The sequence below is a fragment of the Stenella coeruleoalba genome, assembly GCF_951394435.1.
Source record: "Stenella coeruleoalba genome assembly, chromosome: 11".
Lineage (NCBI taxonomy): Eukaryota > Metazoa > Chordata > Mammalia > Artiodactyla > Delphinidae > Stenella > Stenella coeruleoalba.
In genome coordinates this window covers 90352810-90366071 of record NC_137157.1, presented here as the reverse complement: position 1 = coordinate 90366071, position 13262 = coordinate 90352810, and positions in this window count along the sequence as shown.

Sequence of the window (13262 nt, the reverse complement as noted above, 5' to 3'; positions counted from 1 at the left end):
GAAGGTAGTAAAGTTTGTAGCTCAGAGCTCTCAAGAAGGGACATATTTCTTCTTTCAATAATATTTTTTGAGCACATAAATATATGTGCTAGGTATTGTTCTAGACACTGCATCTAGATACACTGTTTATAAATACAAGGTATCTAGATACAGCAGTAGGCAACAGACAATCTCAAAATCTGTGCTCTCTTGTGGAATTTATGTTCTAGGGGAGACAGACAATTGAAAAATAACATAGAATAACATAGGTAGAGTTACCATATGATCCAGCAATCCCACTCCTGGGCACATATCCAAAAAAAGCGAAACCTATAATTCTAAAAGATACATGCACCCCAATGTTCACAGCAGCACTATTTACAGTAGCCAAGACATGGAAGCAACCTAAATGTCCATTGACAGATGAATGGATAAAGAAGACATGGTATATATATATAGAAGGTATATATAGACATGGTATATATATATATGATGGAATATTACTGAGCCATTAAAAAGAATGAAATAATGCCATTTGCAGCAACATGAATGGACCTAGAGATTGTCATACAAAGTGAAGTAAGTCAGACAGAGAAAGACAAGTATCATATGATATCACTTACATGTGGAATCTAAAAAAAAAGATACAAATGAACTTATTTACAAAACAGAAAAAGGCTCATAGATGTAGAAAACAAACTTATAGTTACCAAAGGGGAAAGGAGGAGGGAGGGATAAATTAGGAGCTCGGGATTAACAGATACACACTACTGTACATAAAACAGATACACAACAAGGACCGACTATATAGCGCAGGGAACTATATTCAGTATCTTGTAATAACCTATACTGGAAAAGAATCAGGTGTACAGAAGGATCTGTACACCTGAAACTAACACAACATTGTAACTCAACTATACATCAATAAAAACCAACAACATAGGTAGAATAAATTATTTGGAACAAGAAGGATTTGAAAAATTGGGAGTGGTAGATTCAATGGATACCACTACCCATTTCTCATGCTCTTAGGGAAGCCATCACTATTCAAAAAGGGCATTTTTTTTTTTTCCTTCTAAACCCAATATGTCCTCACAATTTTTCTGAATGCACTGCTTTAGGCACAGACATTGGAAGGTACGGAAACCTCTAAAAGTGTCTGTAAAAGAAATATGTATGTATGCAGTGTGTGTACATTTATTGGAGGAGGAGAGAGAATTCATAGCTTTCATCAAATTTTCAAGGAGGTCCGTGACCTCAAATGAATTAAGAGTTGCTAATGTAGAATAGAGCCTCTTCTTGATGATATAATGATGGACTTTCAGTAAGTAGGGGGACAATTGCCATATTCTTCTAAAATATCTTCCAGCATCACAGTCAGGGTTGGGATCTACCTGAAATTACCATTTCTCATTTTCTTCTGTTGCAGTTCATTTTTCACATGTATTTTTTATCTGATGAGAAAACTGAGATTAAGAGATTCCGTCAAGAAGATTAACATGGCAGACATCCCCCTTCTAGCCCATGCTGACAAAGATGTGTTGTGTACCAAGGCTCCCATCTCCATATCTGAGCTTCTGCAAGTGTACGAAAATGCCTGTCATGGTAGTAAGATGCTCTTACTCTAAGGACCTTAGGTCTGTAATGCCAAATGAAATCAATGGAACTGGGAAATTTGCACAGGAATTTCCGGAAAACAATCAAAACTTTTAAGTATTTTCCAGCTTTCCTTTGCTGCTATAAGGATACTGAAATGTAAATTCTAGGCAAATTTTCCATGGTACCTTCGCCATGAGGCTGAAAAAGTGACGGATGACTGCAGACTGTTGAAACTTCCCCCTTCTGCAGAGACATATTTCGTTTTTTTTTTTTAAATTTAAAAAGCATATATTAAGCATTCTGTTAACCGGCATTTTTAAAGTGCCTTCTAGGGACATCATACGATGCTAAATAAGGCCTTCCACAGACTTAAACTAGATGCATTTGAAATAAAATAGATGTAAAGTTCTATATCTAAATAACTAGAAAAAAGAAAAGGAAGTTCTAAAAGTTGAGAATAAAGAGAGTTGAGATTGTCTTGGAAGTTACTCCCAAGGCTGTAGCAGGCAACAGATATAGCAAACAATCAATAGTGTGATGTGTCAGATGGTGGGAGGGTGGACAATTCAACTTTGGACCCTCTCAGTAATACTGTCCTGATCACATGTATATATTGTACTATTAGAATGTGGGCTAGCCATGCTAGATGACACATGGAGTATTATGTTAATGCAGACACAGTATTTCAAGAAAAATGTTGGCTAACTACATACGTTCTAGATGAGACCAACAAGCTTGGTGGGGATGTGGAGGAGGGGTGACCAGAGGGAAAATTCTAGAAACTATCAGAATAATTACTGAAGAAACTAAGGATGTTTAAGCCAGGAGAAGAGAAGTTCACAGTGTTGGTGAAAATGCTATTGACATTGCAGAAATCACCAAAATCAACTCTAAATACATCCATCGTGACCAAAAATTGTCTGAGCTCAAAACTAGCATTATTCTCTCATCATTCGATGGAGTAAAAACTTGAATGTTTTAGTTCCCTCCCTTCTCCCCAAATTAGACCATGCACTGCTAGGTCATAGCACAAGGCCTGGGGTCTAACGGTTTCTTGCCTTCAGAGTTGCCATCAGGATCTGAGTTTGAGGACTGAACTTGTTCTTAGGGAGTCTTCTCTTTTGGCCTGGTGCTTTTATATTAAACAGAGACGAAGAACGACAATTCAGAGGGCTAATCTCGTTTTTGTTTTGTTTTTTTAAATTTAAAAAGCAAATATTAAGCATTCTGTTAACCAGCATTTTTAAAGCACCTTCTAGGGACATCATATGATGTTAAATAAGGCCTTCCACAGACTTAAAACTAGATGCATTTGAGATAAAATTTCTGCAGGGAAGAAATTTCTCTCTGCCAGTGACAAGTTCTGAGAGAGTCACAGAGTGGTAGGAGCTGTCGTTTTGGACCAGAGCTTCTACCTCTTCGGAGCAGTTCCTCAGAGCTATGTGAGAGGCTGACTCCCAGGCTACAGTCCTCAGTAAGATACCCGGATAAAACTTAACTCACAGATTTTAGGCTGCGCAAATTTTCTTCAGTCGACAGACATCTCAAAGGAACTCTTCAACTTCAGTCCTCAAAGAGATGTGGGATTTGCATCCCACCATTGCCTCCACCCACCCACACAGACATATTTCTTGGAGGCTACAAGTAGGGAAAATAAACTCTCTGGGAAGACTTTCTGCCGCAAGAGGTATTCATTCTGCAATGTGTCCTTGAGGCCCAAACAGCACCTGGGGTGGAGCGGAGAGCTGCAGTTCAGGCAGATATCCTGGCTCTGTGTCTTCCTGTCCTTGTATCCTTAGGACAATGGTTTCACTCCTCTGAGCCTTAGTTTTTTCTCTTCTGTAAAAGAAGGCTGATATCCAACTTCGGCGTTGCTGGAAGGGTTGGAAATAATGTGTGAGAAATCATATAACAGCATCCCTACTTCAGAGTAAGTGCTCAATAAATGGTCCAGCCTAAGAAAATCATCACCACCATCACATTCTGATCCTTATTACTGCAGAGCAAATGTTAGAATAACTAGAAAAGAGTCATTTTCATCTCAGTGCTTATAATCAGCCTGCATGCATATCCAATATTACCTCTTTCGCTGAACCTTTCCACTGCTGATGCAAAACAAGTGTGTAATTTTTCTCTGAACCCCTAGAGTGTGCACTGTTTATACAAATATAATTTAGTACCTTAGTAAACACTGCCGTGTATTATTTAGTGATTATTTTATGAATATTAGTCTCATTTCTCCACCCAAATACAAATTGCAGGAGGAAAGGTCTGTGTTTTACATAACTTGTAGTCTTTGGAATGCCCAGTGTAAGACTTGACCAAATCATGCCAGAATTGAAGTTTTTTAGTAGAAGTGTATCTATCTAAACTAGACAGAATTACCTACATTCTACCCCTGATTCCATCTCCTTCCTGTGGTGAGAATATTGCCTTGGGGAAGGATGAGTATGAGTATGGTCAATGAGACCAAGGGTCAATGAGACCAACCTTTCTTTTTCTTCCTTTCTTTCATATATATGACATTTTAACTACATTATTCAGGGTTCCATAGCCTTGGCATAAAGACTCATTTCTTAATTCCACAAACTCTTAATCTTTCCCAGTCCACAGCATGCTACGACCTGTGCACAGGTACAGAGAGAAACAAGACACAGAACTAGACCTGTGCAGCTAGTCCTTGTTGCAAGGGATGTAATGGGGGAAAACAGAAATAAACAAATGGAAAACTTTTTGTGAGCCTAGGAAAAGTAATATACATGGGGTATTATAAGAGCACTAAGTAAGGATATCAGAGAAGGCTTCTTGGAGGAAGTGACTACAATGCTCAGTCTCAAAGGATAGTAGGTGTTGGGTTGTTGACATGAGGAGGGTTGGAAGGGGAGGAGAAGGCATTTGAGGAAAGCGGAAATGAGCAAAGGAGTGGCATCCTAAAATAATGTGCAGGGGATTACAAGGAAGCAGCTCAGGGTGGCTGGACCTCAAAGTGCACATTACATAAGGCAGAGAAGCATGCCTGGAGCGGGGTAGGTGCAGGTCCAGGTCACAGTGGACCCCTTACACTATGTAAACAAGGAGCTTGGCCTTGATCCTGTCCATGATCAGAGCCATTGAAAGTGAAGGAGGGACAGGATCGATTTTGTGTTTTCCTCTGCAGTTTACTCTGGTAGCTGTGTAGATGGATTCGATGAGAACAAAACCAGTTTGGAGACTGTTTAGGCCTGAACTAGAGACAGAGGTGATCAGATTCGAGAAAGATTTAGGTGCAATTGGCATGGCTTGGTGATTAATGAGATGTGAAGGATGAGAGTGAGAAGGGGTGAGGAATCACAGATGACTTATGGGTTTCTTGCTAGGATGAGTGGGTCCTTGGTAGGAATACCAGCTGAGATAGAGAACGCAAAGGAATGAACAGAGGTATTGGGGGAGTAATGACTTGAGTTTGGACATGTTGAGTATTGAGTTTGAAAGACACTGGGTCATTTCTAGGAAGTGATTTCAGACAGTAAGTGTGATGTATAAAACTGGATTTCAACCTTAAGTTAATGATTTGCGCTTCATCAGGCTATGGGCAGTAGTTTAAACCAGGTTACCGTAAGTGCGGTCTGAGGATCGGCAGATCAGCATCGCGCAGGAATTTGCTAGAAATGCAAATTCTTAGGCCTGATTTCAGAACTATTGTATCAGAATCTCAGGGGTTGGGGCCAGGAAGCTGTTTTAAAAAAACTCTGCAGGTAAATTTAAAGTTTGGGAAACACTGGTTTAATTATGTAAATGGATGAGATCTCCCATTGCTGAACCCACTTTTTTTTTTTTTTTTTTTTCTGGTATGCGGGCCTCTCACTGTTATGGCCTCTCCCATTGCAGAGCACAGGCTCCGGACGCGCAGGCTCAGCGGCCACGGCTCACGGGCCCAGCCGCTCCGCGGCATGTGGAATCTTCCCGGACCGGGGCACGAACCCGTATCCCCTGCATCGGCAGGCGGACTCTCAACCACTGCGCGACTAGGGAAGCCCGAGAATATTGTATTTTTAATGAAGTTATTTTTTCAAGCTTGATAACGTCGTTCTGGAGAATCCCTTAGCGTGGTAGGTGTTAAGGGAAGGAGGGACTGGCCCTGTGCATTCCTCATCCACATTTAGAGTGTTCCTCTCTAGGGTCCCTTGTGCCTTAGTAGAGTGGGAAGCTCAGTCTAGGAGATTCAAAATGTGGAGGAGATGCGTTTTTGACGTGTGTCTTCTGACTCACTGGTATTTTAAGAAACACTAAAGAAAGATTAGAGATTAGCACTTGTGTAAGCAGCTTATAGGACAGCTAAAATCTTACTTTCTAATTACTTAGTACCTGCCCTTTAACTCTTTTCCTGTATATAATTAACAAGACTTTCCCATCCATCAGAAAGGATTAAGAGCTAAGGATTATAGAGCTATGGAACAAAGATTATTTTTTAAAAAAAGTATTTTATGATATTTAGATTTAAATTTGACATATAGGAAGACTCACTCTCTGTGGTGTACAATTCTATAGGTTTGGCCACATGCATAGAGTTGTATATCCACCACTATGATCTAGATACCAAATCATTCCATAGCCCTTCAAAAATTCCTTTCATTTCCCTTTATAGTCAACTCCTCCTCTCACCCCCTGGCAGCCACCAATCTGTTCTCCAGCCCTATAGTTTTGCCTTTTTGAGAATATCATAAATAAAATCAGACAGTATAGAGTCTTTTGACTTTGGATCCTTTCACTTAGCAAAATGTGTTTAATATTCATCTATTAAATAATGTTATTACATTTATGTCACTCCATCCATCTATAAATCTTCTATTTTTCTTTCCCCCCAGCAAGGTTCCTGCTGGCTTTGTTTCTTTTGTCTGTGAAATCCAGGCACACCCAAGCTTCTTCCAGGAAATTACTTGGTTATTGATCACCTTGTTTATAGCTGCCTGACCCTATTACCCGATTGATAAGATCTGAGATAGATAACTGACCAAAAGTTCACCACACTGGGCAAGGCAATGACCAGTGAAGTGACCGGGTAGAAGAACTCTGTCCAACAGAGGCAGGGGGTGTTGATTGGCTAGTCTACTCCAATCCTCTAAGACTCAGTAGAAGTAGTGGAGGCAGAGCAGAAAGAGAAGCCACTTGGAACAGGGAAACACAGTGCACCTCCTGAAGGTACCAGCTGACCAGGTCTTTAGAACTGCAGGGTCTTGAACAATGTTTCATTCTCCACATAGCCTTGCCGAAGCTCACCGTGTTCCTTGTCTTTCATACGCCTCCTTGTATCCCATACTTTTACTCTTTTCATCGTTGTTTCTTTCTAGATGTTCAACATTTTCTTCTTCTGTCATTTCCTTTCTGTTTCAAGAACTTCCTTTATTATTCTTTCAAGGTATTTTGATGACAGATTCTTTTCATCTTCCTTTGTCTGAGGATGTCTTTATTTCCCCTTCATTCCTGAAGGATCAATTCACTTGATCACAGAATTCAGAATTGACAGTTCTTTTCTTTCAGGATGTGAAAAGTGTGCCACTTCCTTCTGGCTTCCACTGTTTCTGATGAGAAGTCCTCTGTTCTTCACCGAAGAAATGGAGAATGTGGGAGGGTTTGACAGATAAGCATCAAGACATCCATGGGTCTGGTGTGTAGGAGTAGAGAAAGATGTGAAAAGTAATGGAGACAAAGGAGGGAGTGGAAAGACCCATCCAGAGACAAAACACCCTGCTGCCTCTGCAAGGTGTTTGCTGTCTTCAGAATCCTCTAATTTTGGTAAATACCAAGGGAAAGTTTACTGAAAAAACCCCTTAAGCTGGTTAGCTGCCTATGCAACCTGCTTGGGGCTGCAGGTTAAGAATCATTCCCTGCCTAGAAAGGATACATTGACATTCTTTCCCTATAATCTCATGGAGTACAATTCTCTTATAAGTAACAATTTAGAGAAGCGCACTGTAGTTCACCAGCAATGTATCAGAGTAACCAGCAACACAGGCATCTCGGTCCAGGTCTGCTTTGCTGTAGTGGAGTAGAAAGACAGCTGAATAAACAAGATATTTGCAGGGCTGGGCCTTGCTCCTGGCTCCCCTACTCACTTTATATGCAATCTTGAATAAATCATTTAATTTCTTTATGACAAATTTGTCAAAAGAGCTTAATGATGCTGGCATATGAGTCAAGATCTATTCAAAACTGTATAAAGTGATGTACAAATTCATATCAGTGGCTCAATGCAATTGGAAGATGGGTGTCAAGGGTCCCCCTGAAGGGGACTGTAGTCTGGACCTCACACCCTGAGCATTTGGTGCGAAAGATCCAGCAATCAATTCTCAAATAAATATCATCAGTTAAGAGTTCCCAGCTATCACTTGTGCTCTTTCTCTGTCACGTATCACTGAATTTTAGGTTATTCCTGATTTGTGGTTTCATATGTCTGAGAAAATGCCTATAACACCGATTAGGGAGAGATACTGGTCTTTCTCAATGGCACTGCTCCCATGATCAATGTCTCCAACGAAGCAGGGGACACTGTGAGAATTACGTGATCATCTGTGTGTGTATATGTGTGTGTGTGTGACAGAGAGAGAGAGGAGAGAGAGGGACAGTATGCAAGGGCTTGTGTGTGTCGGGAAAAGGGAAGAATGGGAGGTAAGGACTAAAGGTAACAATGGAGAAGGAAAAAAGATTTTGAACTACAAGCTGCAAGTCTCCCCTTGGAAATCAACACTGTGTGTGTGAATTCAATACTTATTTATAGACAGGAGAGAGCCCAAGTCCGTTTGTAAGAACATCCAATTAACAGAAAAGCCTGTCCCAGTCTCACCCCACACTCTTGCAGCTTCTTTGCACCTGGGCTGATGCTCCTAAGCCTATGATGATGCGCTTAGGTAGCGTGAGGATATTACAGAGATAAATCAGGATGCAAAGGTCCCTTATTCATCTACTGTGAGGAAGGCAACTGGACAGCTCATTGGAGAAACACTCAGCTCTGTGAGTATTTCTCAACTTCTGGAGAGTTTAAGCAGGATATAATCAAAGGGCTTTTGTTTGCGCGGGGTGGGGGGGTTCAATTTGGCTCTAAAACAAAGAAATGGAAGAAAAGAACACACGGAACCTGTGGGCCTGGACCAGGGATGGGGATGGAAATGGGAGAAAACATGGAGGAAATACACCCAAACTTCCTTATAATGCCATGTGACAAGCTAATGAGTGAAATTTGATTATTACAAGGTCATTGCAAACCTTGATTACTAAATTCACTTAGAAGCAACCCCAAACTGACCCTCCCTTTTGGCGGCTCCATAGCAAACAGTTTTCTGGGAAAGGAGGGATCTGGGGCACTAAGTGACCACAGAGCAAACAGTTCTTTACTCCCAGGGTGTGCTTGAAAACTAAGTCCAGGCACCAAGAGGCTGATATGGGAGCGTGAGGGTGAGGGGAATGATACCAGAACCAGTGGGGGAATGACCGCAGTGCAGGACAGGTGTGCTAAACCTTCTCCCTCCGAGGTTAAGATGTTTGTTTGCTCCTAGCTGAAGCAAGGTACTTGCTGGATTTTTGTTTTTGTTTTTTTCACGGCTTTGGTTTGGGTCTTCCTTGGCTCTCCACATTATTAGATTCTCTCTGCCTCAGCGGGACCCTGGGTGACGTTTATAGGTCCAACCACATCCGTGGAGGAAATTGCTCCTTCGCCTATATTCGCCCCATCCTCGCCCATATCTTTGCTGAGAAAGAGGGAACTCGAAGCCTAGGGCGATAATAGTAGCATTAGAGAACCTGACTCAAGAATCTTCGGAAACTGCCCTTCCTTAGCTGGAATTTATGGAGTATCATCTGTAGCTTCCTACAGCTGAGCTCTGCTGCCTTGGGTCTAAGGCAACAGTAACCTCAGTTCCCTCAAACCTATGCCTGGAAATCTTACATTGCTGCATCCACTTTCTGCAGAGGAAGAGCTTGTAATTTTCAAAAGGGGAAGGGCTAACCGTGTTTTTTTGTTTTTTTTTTTTGCGGTACGTGGGACTCTCACTGTTGTGGCCTCTGCCGTTGCGGAGCACAGGCTCCAGACGCGCAGGCTCAGCGGCCATGGCTCACGGGCCCAGCCGCTCCGCGGCATGTGGGATCCTCCGGACGGGGGCACGAACCTGCGTCCCCTGCATCGGCAGGCGGACTCTCAACCACTGCGCCACCAGGGAAGCCCCCTAACCGTGTTTTAAAAACAGGGAAACCATTCTGTCTCGCGAAGGAATGAATTACTTGGCACTTTGCGAGGCAAAAATGTGAAACCTCTGCTTGCAGCTAAAATCAAGTCTGATACTAGATTCAGGATTATTCAGCTTCCAGGGATGCCCTTGGAGTTCTCAGGAAAGCACAGTCAGGATAAGTTCAGCTGTAGGTGATACCTGTGGCCGACAGGACTGATTTCCAAGGCAGGACAAGGTCATATTTGTTCTGCTCATCCCAAAGACGTTACAGGGAAAACTGGAGCGTAAATCTATGACAGAAACACCCTAGGGATTGGTTGACTGTCCTAGGTACTCAAAAATGAAATATTGTACTCAAAATGCACAATAAATGTAAAAACAGTTATTATTCATAGCGCAAATCCTGAGGGCCATGAGGATTCAGGGATTAGCCAGGCAACTGTTACATAACTCTTTCCAAGGGCAATTCTTTTATGTAACGCATCACACTTGGAATTAGACAGGAACTCCGTCCAAGCCTAGAGAAACTTGCAACTGCAATTTCAGAATTATATAAACATGCAAAAGAAACTCACCAGAGAAAAGGGGAAGTGTAATCAGGGGTACATAGAAGTCAAGTGTGAATTTTAAGTTCTTTGGGGTTGCTGTTAGGGTTGTCAAAGGAATCCAAAGAAGTCCTCTTAAGACAGAATTGTGAGAGCAAAAATAACTTAATAGTTGGGGCATTTGAAGGATGCAGAGGATTTCCCAGCAAGTGCAGGTAGCAATTACCTCTCTGGTGCTTGACAAGGACCCTTCAGCAGATGGCCTGGAGGAAGGGGTGTGGGAGTCCGGGTGAACCTATGTCGAAACCATCAATTTGTTTGCAGGGCTTCCTTGACTGTCAGAAGGTCTACTATAAAAAGGTTACTCCTTTTTGAGTATTTTTCACCGAACACTCTACGTTATTCCCTCTTATTTTCCCCATTACCCTAAAAAGAAGATATTATTTGATTCATTTTATAGATGGAGTGAGACCTAGAGAGGTTATGCAACTTATCCAAGGTCACATAAACAGTTCTGTGGAGCAGGAATTTGAGATTATTTCTATTTGATTCTAAAGCATCTACTCTTTACACTGTTTTGCCCCCTAAAGGGTGATTTGACTGACTAAGGTTACCTTAGCTTAGACCCTCACATTATAGACTTTGGATCTAACATAGTACGATCCCAGTTAGAGTTGCCAGATAACATAGAAGATGCCCAGATCAATTTGAATTTCAGATAAACAACAACAAGACAATTTCTAAGTATAAGTAAGTACCGTGAAATATTTGGGATATACTTATACGAGAAAAAAAGTCATTTGTTGTATAGCTGAAATTCAAATTTAACTGGTCTTCCTGTATTTTTATTTGCTAAATGTGGCAATCCTAAACCTAGTAGGCTCTCTAGATTAAAGAAAGGAAAGTTTGTAGTTTCTTATTGCTTTGAAAGAATTGGCAAGTCCAAAAGCTTGATCTGAGGGAAATTCTCTAATTTTCCTCTGTGGCTTTGGCGGAGCTGGGACGTGTCTGTTACTGGTGGCACGGTCAGAGAGTAATGCTTCTCTCGGCTGCCCGCCAAGCCACTCCCATGGTCCCAACCACACTTGGGAGAGGCACGAACTTTGCCTGTTTACCAGAGCAGGAGAGGGCCCGCAGCACAAGAATTGGATTCGGGGAGTAGAGGAGCTGGCAGCATATTTTCTAAAGCCACTGAGGGCTTTATGAGGTGAAGATCAGCTGACGCTTTACATATGGTTTGACGGAGAAGGTCACAGGAATGTCACAGGATCTCAGGACCCAAGTTTCAAAGTATTAGTTCTCTTTATTTATTTATTCACTCATCTGACAAATATGTATGTGGCATACCTACTATGGGCCGGGTACTGTTGTAGGTTCTGAGGCTACAGAAATGAACAAAGACTGAAAAAGCAGCCTCATGGAGCATATTCCAGTGGGGGATTAAGACAAGATCCATTGCATGTGTAGGTGATCCAGGACCCTGGCCAGCTTCACCATCCCTGGTTCCAGCTCACAGAGTAGTCAATGTGTTTTTATTGAGCAAGTTGAGGACTGGGCAGGATCGAAATAAAATAGTAATTGGGGAAGAGAAAATAGGGAAAAATATCTCGGAGGCAAGGAGTTATTAATAATTTTACATGATTTTGAGAGTAATAAGAAAAAGTTAATAAAAGTTACACAATATAAGTTTTGAAGGGTGTGCAGTGTGGCAGAGAGAGAGAAAAGATGGTTAGCATGAGCTAAACATTGTTGGGAACAATTGAAGTTAAGAATATTAGCATAAATCTATAATGAATGAAATATGGAATTCTATGAAAACAAGCTCCCAGGCGGTAGATTATGGACAGGTTGGCTCCAGGTGGGAGATTAAGGCTGTTTGGAAGTTCTGTGGAGGTTTTTCAGAATCTTCCTTCCCAGATTAAGTGCTATCGACTTTTGTTATAGAGTAGGAGAAAGAAAAGTATTCTTTAGCTTAGCATAAATCATGCTAATTCGTTATTACATGTTATTATAACATGTAATAAAAATTTGTTATGTTCTTTTATTTGTACTTGAAGAATGACTATGTACATTTTTGTAGCTAAAATGAAAGTCTGGGAAAATTATATTGGATAGCTCCTTGATTTAGATAGGAGAAAACGTTGAAGATTTCTGAGGAATATGTGGCTAGAAAACTTTATATCTGGATGTGGAGTTAAAGCACACAATTACTACTTAATCACCGCACACTGCCTTCTGTGTGCTTGTGTGTGTGTGTGTGTGTGTGTGTGTGTGTGTGTGTATTGGGATGTATTGAACACTTCCGTGGTGTTGGTACACCAGGTTCAGAGTTTCCCCTATCCAGACTACTACACTGTCATCCCCAGAACTAGGAAAGAAGTCTCTGCATCACATGAGAAGTAAATAAAATAAGGACCATAAAGAACAGAGGCCATAAAAAATGGGTCAATAAACATTCAGAGTCAGGTTATTTTACAGCTAGATGGAAATATATGTAAAGCTTAAAGAATTTTTCAGTGCTGCAAAGACTATAGACATTCTTTAGTTCATTTCTCTCCCTCTATAGATGGTAGAACTGGTGATCAAACAGAAGGACATCATTTATAATAAATTCACATAGAAAGTTAGTGGCAGATTTATTGGAGCAACAAATCCATCCAGATTTTTGAACTCTATCAGTTGCCAGTTTATATCCCACTCTACTGAGCGCCTCCCTTGATGTATACCACATTCTCTTAAAAATCCCTTTAAAAGATAACTTCTCCCTTTTGGTGTCAACACAAGATACTGAGCTTCTTTATCAGGGTGTTTTTCTCCCCACCTCCAGTTTATCGTCAGGGTCTAATACGTAATGGTTCTCATACCTTGAAGGGTCTTCTTTTTTTCTCTTACTGTCTAAGGAGCCTGAAAGAAAACCATCAGCCCCCCAAGGACCAGCAGA